We start from the raw sequence: 20,268 nt of genomic DNA, 5'->3' as shown, positions 1-20,268 counted from the left end.
TTTATGGTCATAGATACTTCAAAGGTGTGATCATGAGACTTGTATGTTCCAACTTTAAAATTGAATGAAAACACATTTGATATTACACAATTTTGCAAACAGTGGAAAGTAGTTTACTGCTTTATTATTGATAAACAAATTCAACGATTCATTGATGTTGCATAAAGAAGACAGTAAATATTTAAATAAAATAAAGCCTAAAGTAAATGAACTCCTCTCTTTCTCAAGTTATGGTTTTCAATAAAACCTGGGGAAATGAAGCTGATAATCCATCTTGATTCAAGAAGAATGAGTTAAGTAGAGTCTATTGGATGATCTGTGTGGCACAAATGAACAGAGAATTCTGATTGGATATGAAAGGTGTTGACAATACTGCTGTATAGGCACAAGCATGGCTGTGCGGTTAAGAAGCTTGCTTTACAACTATGTAGTTTCAGGTTCAGTCCCATTGCATGACACTTTGGGTGTCTCTTATTGCCCCAGGGCAAGCAATGCCTTGTGAGTGAATTAGGTAAATGAAAACTGTGTAGAAGCCTGCCATGTGCGTGCACGTGTGTGTGTCTGTTCTGTGTTTGTCACCCCTACCCACTGCTTGATACCCAGTGTTGGTTTGTTTATGGCTCTGCAAAAGAGACTGCTAGAAGAAGTACCCAACTCACCCCCTACTCAAGTACTGATACAATTGTTTGACTAAAAGCTTTCAAGTTAGAGCTGCTAAGCATTTAGCTTACTGTACTAATGATTCTGTACTAATGATTCTGTACTAATGATTCTGTACTAATGATTCTGTACTAATGATTACTGTACTAACGATTCTGCCAGCTTGCCACCTTAATAATAATAATCCTTTCTGCTATAGGCACAAGACCTAAAATTTTCAGGGAGGGGACCAGTTGATTAGATCAACCCCGGTACACAACTGGTACATAATTTATCAACCCTGAAAGGATGAAAGGTGAAGTCAACCTTGGTGGAATTTGAACTCATAATGTAAAGACTGATGAAATACCACTAAGCATTTTGCTTGATGTGTTAACGGTTCTGCCAGCTCACCGCCTTTATAATAATAATGATAATAATAATAGTAATAATAAAGCTTTCAAATTTTGGCACAAGAGGTGGGTATTAGTTGATACCCTCAAATCCAATATTAGACTGGTACTTTATTTTATCAATCCCAGAGGAACAAAGGTAAAATGTGATTTGAAGCTGGAATGTAAAGTATTGAAGCTAAATACTGCTAGATGCTCTACCAATTCTGCTAATCCAATTTTGAAACAATAAAATACTTATTTCCAGGCAATTAGTGCTGAAATTAATGCAATAAATGGTACATTTAAAATCTTCAAGATAAAGCTAGCTAATTATTTAATTTAGTCAACAAACTTTTGGCATGACTATAAACACTGAAAACAGTGACATGTTTTACAACTCACTGACATACAGTTTTTGCTATCAGGAATTTTAGCAGAACCAGTCTTTAAACACAAAGAATTTAAGCATTAAATTTTTTATTCAGAAATATGATCTTGAAGCTAGAGAGAGAGAGAGAGAAAAAAAAAAATCAGCTAAAATTATTTAATATGCAAAAGCATTGGTAAGAATTTTTATGCTCAGTGAATTTTATCAAGAAATGTACCAGCAATATGACTAACTAATTTCTCTTTAGTTGCTTCACATTCAATTTTCTATGCTCGGAAGGTTGATAAGGGGTTGGCAATCTTTAAAAATTTGTACAATTTGGAAGTAAAATCTTAACAGTTGGTTATACATCCTCCTGGTGACCAATTAACCATGAAGTAACAATGGTAATTACTTTACAGAGAGACCTGTTTTCTAGTTCAGTAGAACTGAATGGAAACAAGTTGAGTAATGTAAGTTAGTTAAAACTAACGAAGCATAACAGCTGCAACATTTAATTTATTTCAGACATTTTTTCCCCTTTATGTTAGTTCAGTATTGAGATCACTGCAATGTGAAGAAAGAAGCAACTTGGTGGTGGTGGTGGTGGTGGTGAGTCAGAAATTAGGAAAATTATAAAGAGTGTGCTCAATAAGCAAGCAAAATCCTTTGTAGGCATTTCTTTTATCTTTTATTTGTTTTGGTCATATTGGGGCACCACCCTAAAGAGTTTAGTTGAATAAATCAATTCCAGTGCTTCTTTTTTAAAGTTTGGTACTTATTTTATCATTCACTTTTGTCAAACTGCTAAGTTACAGAGGATGTAAACAAACCAGCACAAGTTTTCAAGCAGTGGTGGGAGACGAAAACAAACACACATCATATACACAAGGGGGCTTCCACACAGTTTCCATCTACCAAATTACCTCATAAAGCTTTGGTTGGTCCAGGGCTATAGAAGACAATTGCCCAAAATGCCATACAGTAGGACTGAGCCTGGAATCATGTGGTTGGGAAGCAACCTTCTTTCCACATTGCTATACCTATATGGAAACAAAATTTTATATACATATAACATTTCAGAGAGAGAGAGAGAGAGAGAGAGAGATAGATAAACACACACACACACACACACACACACACACACACACACACACACACATAGATGGGGTTTACTATGTAAATGGCTTCGACTATGATGATGCATCTAACCCATGCCAGCATGGAAAGCAGATACAAAATGATGCTGATTTAGAAGTACTGTGAAAGGATTTTAGTGAGAAAATCAAAGAGAAATCTGTATGGTTATTTTCTTTAAATATTTGATCTATAGAAGATGGGCAGTTTTTATAGCAGTTGCACATCCTTTCCAGATAATTGAGGTCGACGCCTGTAAGCTAAACAAAAGCAAAGACAAATTTACATACAATTGAAGTTCTAGGAAAGAAAAGATTGGGAGTAACTACCAATAACATGATTCTGAAAAGTGGGTTTGACTCCAAGTTAAGCATTTCACTTCATTTACTCATTGCATGTGAAAATTCCAGCTGTTGACTATAGTTTGTGGAGATAAGACTTTACCATATTGACTTGCACAGTCAGTACGTTGATGTCCTAACAATCAATAAGTTATGGGCCATTTTTATGCATCAAGCACCTGAATATTCACACCTTGTCAGCTTTTATATAGCTGAAGCATTTATGCTTGCTTTGGGATAAAGACTACAAATCTTTGTATGATGTTTGTTTCCCGATGAACAGGCTCAACATTTAAGATTAAATAATACAAACACCTTTTCTTCTTGCAATAACTATTACCAGTCAGTTCATTGATGAAGATGAAAGGAAACAGATCAATTTTATAGAACCTGACGTTAGATTTAATTAATCACACACATGTAAAAGGTAATCAAGTGACAGCAACAGTACTAGTGGAAAGGGACGGGGTAGGGGTGGGGTGAGTGGGATTTAAATCAGCTTAAGATTTTATTAACAGAATTCTCCTGCTTCATGAGTGGAAGTTTTAAGCTATAAAGTATTTTGATCCAACTTTATAGATTAACAGAAACATGGAAAAACAAGTGTAAATACATCAAGGAGATACTCATAAGATTTTCAGATGTCTTGTTTTATATCTCAGTCTTATTGAGATGAATGAAGTGCTAATTGGGATTGAATCTATTTTCAGTTTTGAAGATTAACTGATTTATTATCAAAACTTAAAACATATTCAACAGTATAATAAAACAAAATTAATGATGACGACGATGATGATAATTTCAAATTTTGGCACAAGGCCAGCAATTTCAACCTCAGTTTTTAACTGGTTCTTATTTTATTGATTCTGAAAGAATGAAAGGTAAAATTGACCCCAGTGGAATGTGAACTCAAAATGTAAAGATGAACAAAATGCCGCTAAGTATTTTACCCAGTGTGCTAATGATTCTGCCAGCTTGCTGTCTTAACCCTTCATGGGCTGGTGGGGTTGCCTTGGGACCCTAGCAAATTTTAAAAGTTATGCAACTTTTACATTTTTTTATTTAAATGATTTTATATCTCATGACTTTTATTCATCATCATCATCATCATTGTTTAACGTCTGCTTTCCATGCTAGCAGGGGTTGGACGATTTGACTGAGGACTGGTGAACCGGATGGCTGCACCAGGCTCCAATCTGATGTGGCAGAGTTTCTACAGCTGGATGCCCTTCCTAATGCCAATCACTCCGAGGGTGTAGTGGGTGCTTTTACGTGCCACCAGCACAAGGGCCAGTCACACGGTACTGGCAACGGCCACGCTCAAAATGGTGTTTTTTACGTGCCACCTGCACAGGAGCCAGTCCAGTGGCACTGGCAACATTGTCAATAGTTTATGTATGCACATACAAATTTTGAGTTAAAAATTTCCAGTCATGGATGTTATAGTATAAAATATGGTCATTGGGGTCCAACTGGACCCCATTGGCCTTCTGTGAAATTTTTTTCTGTCCTTTTTTCAAATATTCTGATAAACTTTAAGTCAATATTCTTTGTATTGGTACGAATCGATATACTAAATAATTTTACTTTATTTTATATTTAGCGCTATATGTATAGTTTATAAAACTATAAAAAACATGTTGATTTCTTTCAATGAGGGTTTTTTGCAGTCAATGAATTATATTTTAATTCTCTTCCATTAAGCGCTAATAATTACAAATATATACCTATAAAGTGCTAAATTTCTTGTTCTGTATCATGCACTCATACATACAAGATTAAACAAATGGATAGTGCGGAAATGCACAAAAATAAGAGGGGTGGGGTGAATAATAAAAACACAATTAAAAATACCCAACACACACACACACACACATACATAAGAAAGAAGCTGATTGGATTAAGAATAACAGGATTAAGTTAACAGGAGAAATGTATGACTTATATGTGTGTGATGAGTGAGTTGAGAGTTCTCAAACATTTACTTGATTAATTTTACACAGACACACAAAAGAGCACCCAGTACACTCTGTAAAGTAGTTGGCAATAGGAAAGGCATCCAGCCATAGAAATTATGCCAAGGTTGACAGGAGAGCTTGACAGCTTCTGTCAAACCTATGCCAGCATGGAAAATGGATGTTAAATGATGATAATGATGATGAAGACATATTAAAACATCATTATTTTAAAACTGGTTTAAGAACAGAATGTTTACTGACTCAATTCTGAGAGAAGAGTTGAATTTATTGTAAGAATCAAATTGTCTGGTACTACAAGTTTTGCTTCTCATCTTGTTTTATATATAACAATATCAGTATATGGAAGAACAGACATCATACGATGATGACGATATATAAAATGTATACATTGACATTTGGTTTTATGTATAAAAATAAAACAAACTATCAAACATTTATTGAAGGATCAGTCAATACTTTAACTAGAGTAACTTATTTTTACAAGGTAAAAATAGGCCGTGACTTTGAAATTTCAGCAGAGAAAAGCAACTAAACTGTGAAGTCCCTATCAACATAGTAAAATAATATACCACCATCATCATTTTTACATCTGCTTTTTCACCGCTGGTATGGGTCGGACCAGGCCTCTTCAGGCAGTTTTCTATGGCCATATGCCCTTCCTAATCCTAACCTTTGTTTTTTTTTTTTCAAGCTTAAGCACCTATATAAGGGGACCTCTCAAAGCTAAAGACACAATTTTCAGTGTTCTAATGAGACATCCACATTAAGTTGGATATAAAGATACAAAGGTTGGCTGAGTAGTTCACAGGCTGGCCAAGATATTCTCATGGAATGTAACCAAACGAGGTCTATTATTCAACACAGCTACCCCACCACCACCACCACCACCACCACCTTCCATGCAGCCCACGCACTTCTTCCATCAGTGTTTCAGTGCTTGGATTCCATCGGTAAAGAAACTTTCATTCTGTTGGTAAAACAAAAATCATCACTGTGATACTAGTTCCTTGGGGAAGTCAACTGGGGCCAAATCAGGAGAATAGAGAGGGTACTCAACCAAGGACTTGTGCGCTGGAACACTGTCTTTATAATATTAATGAGTTTTATTAGTTATTAGTGCTTCTGCCCATTTAAAATAGATGAGCACCTCTCAACAAAAAACAACAATGGTAGTTGCAGAAAGATTTTACCAATTAGCTCAATGACTACAAAAAAACTTATAGGTGAAGGAGTGGCTGTGTGGTAAGTAGCTTGAACCTTGTGGTTTCAGGTTCAGTCCCACTGTGTAGCATCTTGGTTAAGTGTCTTCTACTATAGCCTTGGGCCGACCAAAGCTTTGCGAGTGGATTTGGTAGATGGAAACTGAAAGAAGCCCATCGTGTGTATATATATATATATATATATATGTTTGTGTCTGTGCTTGTCCCCCTACCATCACTTGACAACCGATGTTGGTGTGCTTATGTCCCTGTAACTTAGCAGTTCGGCAAAAGAGATCGATAGAATAAATACTAGGCTTACAAAGAATATGACCTGCGGTCGATATCTTCGACTAAAGGTGGTGCTCCAGCATGGCTGCAGTCAAATGACTGAAACAAATAAAAGAACATAAAAAAAAAAGAAAAAAAATTATAAGGAATATTTTTCTTCTTTTTGTTAGACTTCAAAAGAGTCAGTGAAAAAAAATGCCAACATATTTTCCAACAGTTAACATTGTTGCTAGAAGATTCCCTGGTGTTTTCTTAGGTTCATTACATAGAATGTTATAACCATTATTCCCCCCCTCTCTCCCCCTCCCCAGATATTGCATTTACATGACAAGCAGTACATAGCCACCCCTGAAGTTTAAAATTTCCTGACAGGAGCTTCAGTAATTCTTATGATATCCAAATATGGTTGCCTTCAGTTTTGGAGTTCAAGGTATAATATATAAATTATAACTGTATTTTTGTACTTGTTTCAGTCATTAGATTGTGGCTATACTGGAGCATTTCTTTTTCAGATCTTTTTTTTTTTTTTTGTGAATTAAATTAACACTAGTACCTTTTTCTTTAAAAAAAAAAATGGTACTTATTCTATCAGTCTCTTTTTAGCAAAATGCCACTGTGTGGGAATGTAAAGTGTCAAAAGGTAAAAGAAACACGCACACACACACACACAAACGATTATCACAATTCACTGCCCAATACATATATTTCACATTTTCCTACCCCAGAACAGCTTCCTGGCTGAACCATGAACTTTCTGGCACTTCAATTCAGTTAACTTGTCAGAGCTTTGCTAGTTCTATGCTGATATGACTCAGCAGTAAATGCTCATCTTTGTTGACATATCAATACAACAAAATGTCTGATGTACTTAGGTAGCACTTAAAATCTGTCCAATTTTTCCACACCTTCACACATTTCATACATTTCTACTATCTAACCTAAAAGGTTCCATATAATAGTCTCGTCCCCACCAAAAAAAACCCCCCCCAAAAAAACTGAAAATTTGTTACACACACAGATGCATATGTGGCTATGTGGTTAAGAAGCTTGCTTCCCAACTATGTGGTCTACAGTGCAGCACCTTGGGCATGTCTAGTACTATAATTCTGAGTTGACCAAAGTCCTTTGAGTGGACTTGATAGATGGAAACTGAAAGAAGCCAGCCGCGCATGTGTGTGTGTGTGTGTGTACAGGGTGGCCCAAAAGTTAGCACGCAGGCACTTTAAATTTCTTTTAAAACATTTTATTACATTTAAATTTCTATCTAACAATTAAGTAAATTAGCTTAGAATTTAGTTAATTTTTTTATAATTAAGATCTAAACTGTTAATGTGAAAGAAATAGTTGAATAACTGCAAACCTAGTTTTGGGCCACCTTGTGTATGTATGTATATATATATATATATATATATAATTTGTGTTATGCATAGAAACAATGCACATTACTAGAATTTTGATATGTCTTAATTGAGGAAGATATTGCATGAAATTCCCTTTTTAATTTACTGCACAATTATTAAATGTATAAATATCATTACTTGGTTTGACTTCATTTTATGTGTGTGTGTGTTTGTTGGAAGAGAAATGGAAACTTGCCACCAAAGAAAAGCACATGCTCTCATTTGAAGGTGGAACATTGCTATTGAGAGAAACAGTGACTATGTTAAGAAGTAGGGATGTGATCCACGGAGGACCAGCTTCATTTTGATGTATGATACATATTCCTGTGTTGTTAATTATACCTGTCCTAAACAAAATGGCATTACTTTTTGACTCACCCTAGTATGTGTTGACACCATATTGTTTTCTAGGCTTCGAAGACAAACGACGAGGAGAAATTCTCAAATTTAGGATTGTTTTTATTTATTTGTCTTTCCTTGAAATCATCTCAAGCATGATTCATATGCCATTTCTAGGCAAAGCATTAGGGGAAGGGTGTGTGTGTGTGGCATTAATGTTATAAAATCTCTGTATTGTTCTTGCATATTCCAGAAAGTAAATATAAGATGGTAATAAAATTATTCATAAAAGAGTTGAATGAAATATGATGAGTTGCTGATGATAGAGAACTGATGGCATTAAAGTATGGTAACTGAGGTGAAAATAAAGGTGTTAATAAAATGAAATAAAATGAGATGGTAATAAAAGAAGTGATAAAAATATCAAAAGGAAGCAAACTGCCAACATTAAGTAAGTTGAGTATTAATTCTAAATGTAAGGAGATCACGGTCATGTTATACAAGAAAACAATAGAAAGAGAGAGTTTATGTCACAATTCAGCTGTTCTGGAAAAAGAAAATGAAAATCTTTGTGCACAGAATTGTATTCTATCAAGAACAGAGGGTACATGTTTGGAAAAAAAAACCCTGCCAAAATGCATGAGCAGTACTCTATTTTTGAGTGCATCTTGCTCTTGTAGAGATACAGTAAAACTTTCAGGTGTTAGGAAATTTCTTGAATGGTAGAATGAAATCAGAATTCTAGCTTCCATCCAGGCAACAAACATAATGCAGGAGTCTCATCTCAAATGAAGTCTGAGTTTAAAATTTAAGAGTCTTAAAACTTTCAAAATAAGACCAGCAGTCCTATCTTTCAACCTTTTAGCATTCAGATTATGCTGTCAAATGTAATGCTTCTGTATTCACATTGTTTTAAATTAAACATTTATTATTTCACAGCTTTGAGATTCTGATGATGTATTTGCTTATTTTTAGAATGACATTGTAGGGTAGGTAGGAGAGGTCAGATCTGATCAGTTTGAACATAAAATAGGTAGAATATTTGGGCCAGATATGGCTAGTTTAAATACAAAAGGTTTAAAACCTAAGAGTCTTAAATCTTCCAAACCAGGAAGACTAGTTGTCCTATCTTTTTTAAAGGGTATGAGATACTTTGGCACAGCAGTTTTGGCTCCACCTATTTGGCATTGCTGATTCAGTGCTGACTTATTTGACATTAGTTGCTTTAATGTTTCTCTCATTCTTTCTCTCCTCTTTCTCTCTTTCTTTGTTTATGTGTATGAAGGGAGGTGAAGTATTTGTCAGTTGGGCACAATAAATCGTAAAGTCTCTCTCCCTCAATCTGTGGGTGTATATTTCTGTGTGCATGTGTGTTTGCCTCCTGAGCAAAAACATACTGTTACCAAAACAGAACGAATGTCCAGTCAGCCATACTAAATCTTCAGCATTCAAAGAGCCACACCAAATCATCTCTTCTGTCCATCAAAATAGAGAGAAGACCAGGAATTTCATAATAATGGTGGAAAGAAACTAGAATGGTCTTGGAAACATAGAATATAACACGTCATGTGTTTCTCTACTGGAGAATTCCGTTTAGGTTACTGCAAAGATATGCAATCAGGTCCAAGTATCAAAGCTATCATCATCATCTTCGTCGTTTAACGTCTGCTTTCCATGCTAGCATGAGTTGGACGGTTTGACTGAGTTGGACGGATGGCTGCAGCAAGCTCCAATCTGATCTGGCACAGTTTCTACAGCTGGATGCCCTTCCTAATGCCAACCACTCCGAGAGTGTAGTGGGTGCTTTTATGTGCCACCGGCATGAAGGCCAGTCAGGCGCTACTGGCAACGGCTACGCTCAAAATGGTGTATTTTACATGCCACCTGCACAGGAGCCAGTCCATCGGCACTGGCAACGATCTCGCTTGGATGTCTTACTGGCAAAGGCCACGCTCGAAATGGTGTATTACGTGTCACCTGCACAGGAGCCAGTCCATCGGCACTGGCAACGATCTCACTCGAATGTCTTTTCACGTGCCACTGGCGCAAGTGCCAAGAGAAAGAGACATTGAGTGTTTACTTATATTTATTTAGGATGAAACCTGAAGAGACTGTCTTATTTTTCTATTGCATAAAATGGTAGCAATAAAAAATATGTATTAAAAAAATACTGTTCAGACTGATAATAGTTTATGCAATGTATTAAAATTATCATTAGGACAGCAGCTCTCATGATAAGTAAGCTTATTAGAAAAGATTACAGTGAAAGCTTTGAAGGTCAAAATGAAATTCATTCAGTATTTACCATGAAAATAAAAATGAAGTTAAAAAGTCATGATAGAAAAGGGTAAAAAAACCCACAGACTTTTACTGAGCGAACAGAAAAATAATATCTTATTTCACACATTGAAGTATATTTTAAAGTTTACAGATTATGTAACACACACACACACACACACACACACTCTTATTTAATCATATTTTGTCATATGAAACAAGATGATGTGTAACTAATTAAAACATTGATACATCATTAAGAATAATTTGTCTATAAATCTGTCCTGTCTATAACAGAAGAGAATTCACATGCACAAAAGCAGCTAAATAAATAAATAAATAAATGTTAACTGAGTGCTTTAACTTGACTGGAAGCCAATTTTACAAAACAAACTTATATAATTAAATTTTTGAAATCTCTCTAAAACAGCTATTTTCTAGGTTGTTTTTCAATAATAAAATACTGCTAACATATAAAAGGAGAGACTTAGTCAATATGGCGAAAGAAATGATGCGTAATTGTAATAATTAATATCTATGTAAAGTACACACAGCAAAATAGTTTTTTTGTCAGACACCAGCAAAACAATAGTAGCCAAAGAGAGAGAGAGAAAATAAAAAGGAACAGTGTAATCTGGTACAATGAGAAATTCTAAAATACTAAGCCATTATAGTTAAGTCTATAAACCAATATGAGCCCATCCCCACCACCAGACACACTCAAATTAAATTTCCATAATAAAGGACTACATTGACAGCAGATCAGTTTTTACAAGGTTTGAACAATTAAATTACAGATTACAGGGAATTTGTACTGGAGATGAATAAATGAAATCTCCTGTTTTAGTCCTATTATATAACAATGGAAAGCAGTCTCATTGGTGACATATGAATATTTAAAAATGTAGAAAAATAGTCTACTTCAGCATCGGTGAGTATTATACAAAGAATTAATTATTAAAAAAAAAACATTGGGATTTTCAGAAATTAGCTGGTTAAGTGTATATAAAGTATTGTGGTACTTGCTTTAAAGTTCTAAGTTCAAAGCCATTGCAGATATTCTTATGTATTTGTGAGAGGTGGGGCAGTGGGGAACATTTTGTGGCTTTTGGGAATGAATCATTTGGAGACATTGATTACAACAGACTAACATTCTCTTCATTCATAAGTTTATTGTGGAAGAGGTGTCTGCCACATTCTGTCCTTTCCATGTCCCAGTGACAAGCATAGAAAGAGGATTGGCAGTGACTGAATATAAACATTCAATGCAGGTATGTTCAGTTGAACCTGAGATTTGCAAACATCTTGCTAATTGGAAGCTCTGCACACCCAGACATTAGTAGGTTTCATAGGTCACCAGGAGACAATGTGCACTGTTTCAGAGCTTTCCCTTTCAATGGTTTCACAGCCCCTATCCATCTCACTGATATGAGGTTCTGACTACCAGATCAACTGACTAATATTTAAGCATTCACAATATTAAATCCTTTGTCTTCAGATCATCAACCCCATTCAAATTGTCAAATCATGCAGATCTGATTTACCATAGAGGCAAACAGCTATACATAGTGGCTGGCTACTTCTTATCTCTTTTCTTTATTCCAAATGACTCAACACCTATCTTGTAAATTGTGCTTGTCTTGTGTTGATCTGTTCATTTTTCCATTCAACAAAATCATATGCTAACTAATGCAATAATATTTGTTGCTTTTCAATGATGCTTTCCCATTAAATCACTGTACTTTCATTGTACTTTTTGCTATCTTTGTACATTTCCTGTCTGGATGTTTACTATTCCTTCTATTTAAATTTCTATAAAAAAAAATGAATATTTCTCAGAAATTGGTGATCAAGAAAATAGTTTCAAGAATAACTGATATAATCAGATTAATTGGAAGTTAATTGCCAAATATGAGCTTTAAAGCAATAATAAATTTATGGAGTGAAGAACGTAAATTATTATTATTATTATCATTATTACCAATATTATTAATTAGAGAACGATAAGTATATTGCAAACCACTTGAATGCAATTTATTTTTTAAAATACATAATAGAAAGTTCATCAACATTTTTACCATATTTATCTAACCTCATTTTAAAGTTGGTATTTTGAATATTCTAGGTGGTATACTTCAAATTTTATTGGCTTTATTCCTTGGCATTCTTAATCTTTGTAAGTCAACATTTGATTATTTAGTTTTATTTATGCCAAATAATTGAGATGGCATTTTTCTTTTGGAATTTTGCAGCAAACAAAGGTGCATTTCAAAATAAGCTGGTCAATTTTTATACAACAGCATCAACTAAAAGTGGCTGGAAGTAGAAAGGGGATAAAGGAAGCATAGCATAAAAAGGTGTTAAGCTATGCTTAAAAACAATTCCAGAATGTTCTGGAATGTATCACTCATTGCAATTCTCACAATAACTAAATTTGTCCCATTTAACAAGTGAAGCTTCAACCATTAACCTAACTTTTCCAAACTATTAACTTAATAATATAAAGGATGCATTTGTGTTTAAGGTCTGTCAGAAAATTAGATAACCAAAGAAGAGGCCAAAGAAGAAATAATTACTCCAAACCAAGCCTTCTAAACAAGTTATAAGATGACAAGTTTATAATCAAGTGAACTGATAATTTTGCATTAGTGCCACAATAAAACAGATCTTGTTCCATTTGTGATTTAAAAAGTAAATATAATATTCACCTCTAAATTTCACTAGGCCACAGAAATTACATTCCAAATCAGAAGAGATCTACATTTACATATAAGGTTGAAAAGAGATAAGAATTATAATTATGGTGAAAATGTGGAGATGGAAAGAAAATATACAGTTCCTGACTGATGTTGCCAACTAATGCAGGGACAGTGGTGATATAACAAAGGCTAGCCAGAGAGAGCAATGATAGCTAACATTGTTATTGCATTTCTTTTTACAAAATGACTTTCATCAGAACAATTAATATGATACATTAAAAGGTACACCTTGAGGTCAAGAAAGCTGTTTCACAATCATGTCATTTGAGGTTCAAACCCAATGGACAGTATCTTCAGCAAGTTTCTTTTATCATATCTGTGGATTGACACAAGCCTGGTAGTGAAGCTGGGTAGATGTAGATTGAGCGGAAATTATTAAATGAACTCTATATGATCTCAGAAGGTAGACTAAACCCATCATTTAGTTTACCATCACCATCTGACCCTTGGATATCTATGACAATGTCCACTCTGTTCTGTAGAGCAGACCTCCAGTCTAGGAATGATTCACGAGTTCTTTTCCTTCCACTCATCATGAAAGCTATGCAAAAATATCATGGCTACTGTCCTTCCTTCCAGCACTGGATTAACCACAAAATAAAATAAATATGTGCTTAGAGCATCAAAGGAAGAAAAAAAAACAAAACACCACAGAAATAGTAAATGGTTTACAGCACAAAAGAAATCACTATAAACTTGCTAAAATAATATTCAGGATGCCTCATCTCTACTAAGTATAGAAGCAGATGTGTTATATAAGATTAATTTTGAGGATGGATAAAAACTTTGAAAAGTTTTCTCCTAATTGCAAATATAAATAAAGTGGAAGTATACAAAAATTAAAAATTTATTTGTTCGCTTATTATCATGTATATTTAGAATTTTATATATATATATATATATATATATATATATATATATATATATGGGGGCACCAAAATCTTTTAAGTGCTTAGGGCCTCTATGGGTTTTAATCCTGCCTCGTTTCCTTTTATGATTTTTTTTATTGATATTGGAAGGGCCTTAGTCAAAAATAATGGTGATGTTTGAAAACTATACCAAGTAGGATAGTCTAAAAATTTTATACACCAGATAACTAGATTCAAAAGACAATGCAGCATAATTACAAATCTAAACATTTAAAAAACTTTATTTATATCTTTAAATCTCTTGCATTCAGATTAGTCTGTCAAATGTAATGCTTATTTAATTACATTGTTTTGAATTAATCCTTCAAAATATCACAGATTCAAGATTTCAATGATGTGACTGTTTATATTTAGAATGACATTGTAGGTAGGTGTGAGAAGCTAGAACCAGTCAGTTTCAACACAAAACAGACAGGATATTTGGGCCCGATGGTGGACAGTTTAAATGCTAAAGGATTAAAAATATATCTTGCTTAAGTAGTTCATATATACATATCATCATTATCATTGTCTTAACATCTGTTTTTCATGCTTGCATGGGTTGGACAGGATTAGATGAGGCAGATTTTCTTTGGCCAAATGCCCTTCTTGTTACCATCCTTCACCCGTTTCTAATCAAGGACAGGTTTTCATTGAAGACTGTAAATGAAGGACACCGCTTATATAACGTTGATGCTTATTTACAACTATCATACAAAGATACACACACACACACACGTGTGTACAATGGATTGCTTTCAGTTTCCATCCACCAAATTCACCCATGAGGCTACAGAAGAAGACACTTGCTTAAGGTGCCATGCAGTGGGACTGAACCTGAAACCATGTGATTGGGAAAAAGAAGCCACATGGCCATGTTTGCACCTATATATCATATAATGTGATATAAAGTTGTTTCACAGCTTACATTTGAAAAGTCTAAAATTTACAAAAACAATGGAACAAAAGAATACATTTAAAAAAAAATAAGGATTATTTTTTCAAGTGAAAAGCTTTCAGTGTGCAAAGACTAAGAAACTTCACATGTACATATCAACAATAGAAATTATTAAGACTAATTAAACAATTAACATAATGCATAATTAACTTAACATGTTACGTCATCATCATTATCATTGTATTTCTAAAACTTCCATTTTTCTGCTGGGAAACCACAATGGATTGCAAAATGACATCCATAGTTTTACTCCCATAGTTATCTCTTCTGTGAAGCTCAACATTTTCAAATTTGATATCATATCTAGAATTGCTGGCTTTGTGCCAAAATTTTAAAAAGGTTGCAAGCTGACAAAATCGTTAGCATGCTAGACAAAATGCTTCATGACATTTCTTTCAGCTTTATATTCTGAGCTCAAATATCACTGAGGTCAACTTTGTCTCGCATCATTTTGGGGTTGATGAAATAAGTACCAGTTGCAAACTGGGGAGGTCAATGTAATCAACTAGCCCCTTCCTCCGAATTTTCAGGCTTTGTGCCTATAGTAGAAAGAATATAATACCAATTTCTCATGGCTGTGTGGTAAGAAGCTTGCTTCCCAACCACACAGTTCCACACAGACTATGGTTTGATGGAAGATTTTAATTCAAAACTTATGAAAACAAGACATTTGTACTCCGAGCCAGAGCCGGTTTCAGCCAGGTTGGTAACGAAAGGGTTAATAATGATGATGATGAAATTGATGATGATGATGATGATGATGGAGAAAGATATTTGACCTAGGCCCATGTACAGCTTGTCAATTAGGAGACAGGAAGAACTTACATTCATATGCCTTGTAAGAATCTTTAAAAAAGTTATGGATTTAAAATTTTAAGAACTTCTCATAATCAAAATCTTTGGGTTTGCTATGGAGTTAAAAAAAAAAAAAAGAGAATAGAACTGGCACCGAGATGCAGAAAACTGGTTGCAGTAGATAATTTCCTGTAACATATTTGGCACAGCTAGCAAGTTTGGAATAGCAGACTTTGGCATAGTAATGATAGAAATATCAGGAAAGACACAGCATGATCTAGTGATTCAGAATCTAAAGGTTATGAGAGGCAGAAGATTTGTGAATCAACTGAGTGGCTTTCTTCTGAATTCTTTCTGGAATGGCAGTGACTAAAGTAGATCTACCATCCCAGGTATTTGCAGCACCTGTCTAGATATTATAACAGCTGGTGTGTAATGCTAATTTGATTGTAATATGTATAAGATGTTGATTTTTAAGGGAAAATACATGAAGTAGAATAAGATATATTCAATGAAATTTAATAATACTTGGTTGCTAGCAAACAAAATTAGCGTAATTGAATGGGTTCTAGGAGCATAGTTGTAATAAAAAAAACAATATGAGGTGAAAGAAATAAAAATATAGACATAAACAATTAATGATGGCTTAGTAATAAAGAAAAGAGCAGAAAAGAGTAACTTAAAACAGAGTCTAAATTTAATAATAAAAACTTGTATTCAGTGACAATGGATTAATGTTAGATATCTTAATATAAGTTTATATTGCAATCATGATTTCCATTATTTAAATGTGTCACCACAACTAAGTAGATGTTGGTCTCTTGGCTGAAGAGTCAAGCATTTTGTATAATGTTATTAGTGCTTTGTTGAACTCCACTTGTCTACATTTATATAGCTGCAGAGCACAAAAGGAAGAGAGAGAATGAAGCCAACTTGATGGAGTGCCAAACAAAGATGAAGCAGAAATTGTTTGCTGGTTTACATTGCTCACACACAAGAATGACTGAATCATTGCCTACATAGATCATTACACTAATAATACATCAGTTTTCCTATACTGAAAAATTAACTAACAAAACACCTATAAGACAAGTGTTTCTGTTTATACTTTTTTTCCCCCCATAATCTATATATATAAAAATGAGAATGTGTGTGTCTGTCTGTCTGTCTGTCTATGTGAATCCCTAAAACTCGAGAACTACGCAACCAATTTCATTCAAATTTTACACATGCCTTACTTAGGGTTCCAGTTGTGTTTTAGTCAAAAAATTTTTTAACTTCTTGCAGAGTTCGAGCCCACGGCAACATAATATCTCCTCCACTATTTAAGTATTACGTGTCAAAAGTGAAACAAAAACACTCATGTCAAATACTTTCACTTTAAAAATGAAACTATTCTACTAACTGAAACAATCACATTTCGATACTGTAATGACAGATACTTTCAGAGAGAGAGAGAGAAAGAGAGAAAGAGAGAGAGAGAGAAAGAGAGATGTATATGTATACATATAGATGTATATGTACACGTTATTCCACTAACTGAAACAATCACATTTCGATACTGTAATGACAGATACTTTCAGAGAGAGAGAAAGAGATGTATATGTATACATATACATGTATATGTACACGTATATGCATAGATATATATAGATATAGATCTATATGCATACATGTATATGTATACATATGTGTAGATGTATATATATATATATAGATGTACATGTAACATGTACACATTTATACATATATATACATGCATACAGATATCTATACATATATACACCCATCACACACAAACACACACATTAGTCATTTGTTTTCTTATCCAAAACTACGTCAAAAGTACTGAACGGATCTTTATGAAATTTGAAAATTATATTCTATGTATAACGGCCATAACTCACATGAAAATTCATATATTTTTGATGTTGATGAAATTTTAACCCGAACATAACAGATGAGCATTATTTGTAATTCAACGGTACAACAGTGTAAGACTACCCTTTCAGATATACTTACATTGTGATTTCTGCAATGTGGTGCATAAATTGTCAAGTAAATGAGACGCATCTTTGCCTCCACTGATTCACTTGCAAAGTGTTGAGTAAAATTATTTCGTTGCAGACCTCCTTTGGGTCTTTTTATTATCACTGCGACACACATAGTCCCCAGTTGGTAACATTGATTTCAAGGCCCTCCTAGATGAGAGACTGGCATTCCACTTAATGTCTATGTTCCATGCTGGCATGGATTGGAGAGTTATTAATGTAGAAATATGGTATCGTAGCTACTAACAGTTGAGGGTTGCGTAGTCTAGACGGTGCTTTTAGATTTCATTATTCTCTTTAACCCGGGCAAAGCCGGGTATTTCTGCTAGTAAACTATAAAATAGACAATTTACAAGTAAGTAGTGCTACACGGTTGATACATACTGATAGTTGTTTTAGTTCTGAACAATGAAAAAGGTGGGTGACAAATGAAAATGTGTTACTGCAGCTGAATTTTTCTTTCATTACAAACCACTATTATATATATTAACTGAAGAATTTAAATTAAGCTTATTGTAAAGTCATGGAAAAATATATTATTCAGCATATAAACAAAAATAGCAAATTGGTTAATTTGTCACAGCTAAATAAATATTCAAAAGCTATTGTAACAATGTTAATTACATCCTGGAAAATAGTTGAAAAACAAAAAACAGCTTAATTTGAAGAAATGCCAAAACATCTAATATTCATATTAATATAACTTAGACTATTGTCCACTTTTCCATAGTTGCATGGGTTGGACGGAAATTGTTGAGGTGGTTTCTTTACAGCCAGATACCTGTCCGGTTACCAACCCTCACCTGATTCCAAGCAAATTAATATTTCTTCATGACCAGACATGAACTCTTGGAAAATTGGAAACAAGTCACTGCTTGCATGACAGTGATACTTATAACTATCACACAATGTCAAGGTAAGGAGACAGTAATACACACACACACACACATACATATATACACACATATATATACATATTTATATCATCATTTAATGTCTGCTTTCCATACTGGCATGGGTTGGATGGTTCGACAGGTGATGGCAAACCAGAAAGGTACACCAGGTTCCATGTGTCTGTTTTGACATGGTTTCTATGGCTGGATGCCCTTCCTAATGCCAACCACTTTACAACACACACATACATACATACATACATACATCATCACTTAACATCTGTTTTCAATACTGGTATAGACTGGGTAGTTTGACAGGAGCTGTCCAGGCTCTATGACTGTTTTGGCAAGGTTTCTATGGCTGGGTGCCCTGCCCTCCCTTCCTAATGTCAACCACCTTACAAAAGTGCACTGGGTGCTTTTATGCAGCACTGGCATGGGTGTGTTTATGTGGCACCAGTATGGGTGCTTTTTTACGTGGCATCAGCACCCACAAGCTCACAAAATTAGGGACACTCAGCTGGACAGGGATGTAAGGGACATGCATATATATTATTATACATATAAAGCCTTGTGAAGTACAAAATAATATCTCGATTCTCTCAGTGGATTGAGGGCTATACTTATTGAAACCTTATCACACAGTATATACACAAACACACATACGTGCGCGCGCACATGCAGACAGGCACACACACACACAACAGGCTTCTTTCAGTTTCTGTCTACCAAATCCACTCAAAAGGCTTTAGTTAATCCAAAACCATGAAGCAAACTTCTTAACGGACAGCTACATGTACACCTTAGACATATCAATAGTTTTCATAATTGGAATGAAATATTTGCACAATTCTGTAAGAGACAGATTCTAACAAAAATATGAACAGGACTAAAAAAATCTCTACCACAATATTAGTTAGCATTATAAAAATAATTCAGAAACATTCAGTTTTAATGGAAATTGATACTTGAGTACCGTTTAAAAACTATTCATTTCTTCTACACACCTGTACAAATTCCACATATTTTTGTTGAGTCTTTATCAGCCAAATACCAGAAAATAACACACCTACAAATACACACACACACAAAATAAAAATTTGTTTTATGTTTCCTCTGTAAAAGAACCTAATTATTCCTTTCAGTCAAGTGACCATAGGCAGATTTCCTTGTTCTAGAAGTGTGTGTGTGTGTGTGTGTGTGTGTGTGTGTGTGTGTGTGTGTGTGTGTGTGTGTGTGTGTGTGTGTGTGTGTATATACACACACACATATATATACACACACACACACACACACACACACACACACACACACACACACACACACACACACACTCAATATAAAATAGTGTACATTTAAACACAAAAGAAAACTGCCTTCAACAGGCAGTTTTTACATGCTAGAAGTAGTCAAAACGACCTATACACTCATACATACACATATACACACACATATACATACATACACACAAGAGAGGGGTCCTAGCTTTTGGGAAAAGATAATACAGGACAATCAGTTAACTATGATTCTATTCAACATA

General features: G+C 34.4%; 1 protein-coding gene across 3 annotated transcripts in view; it reads right to left on the bottom strand.

Annotated features, from left to right (window-relative positions):
• LOC106872716 (uncharacterized) overlaps nt 1-20,268 on the bottom strand; it is a 139,853-nt gene that overhangs the window by 65,424 nt on the left and 54,161 nt on the right. The window contains exon 1 of one of the 3 annotated variants that reach the window (XM_089363751.1): nt 2,328-2,348. The exons of the other annotated variants lie outside the window; for them this stretch is intronic. The gene's annotated coding sequence lies outside the window, so the exon portion shown is untranslated. Of the gene's footprint in view, nt 1-2,327; nt 2,349-20,268 lie in introns of those variants that run through there. 3 annotated transcript variants of the gene reach the window in all.

The sequence above is a fragment of the Octopus bimaculoides genome, chromosome 1 (genome assembly GCF_046866305.1).
Source record: "Octopus bimaculoides isolate indiv1 chromosome 1, ASM4686630v1, whole genome shotgun sequence".
In the NCBI taxonomy this organism is placed as follows: Eukaryota; Metazoa; Mollusca; class Cephalopoda; order Octopoda; family Octopodidae; genus Octopus; species Octopus bimaculoides.
This window is presented reverse-complemented; position numbering and strand designations above follow the sequence as displayed.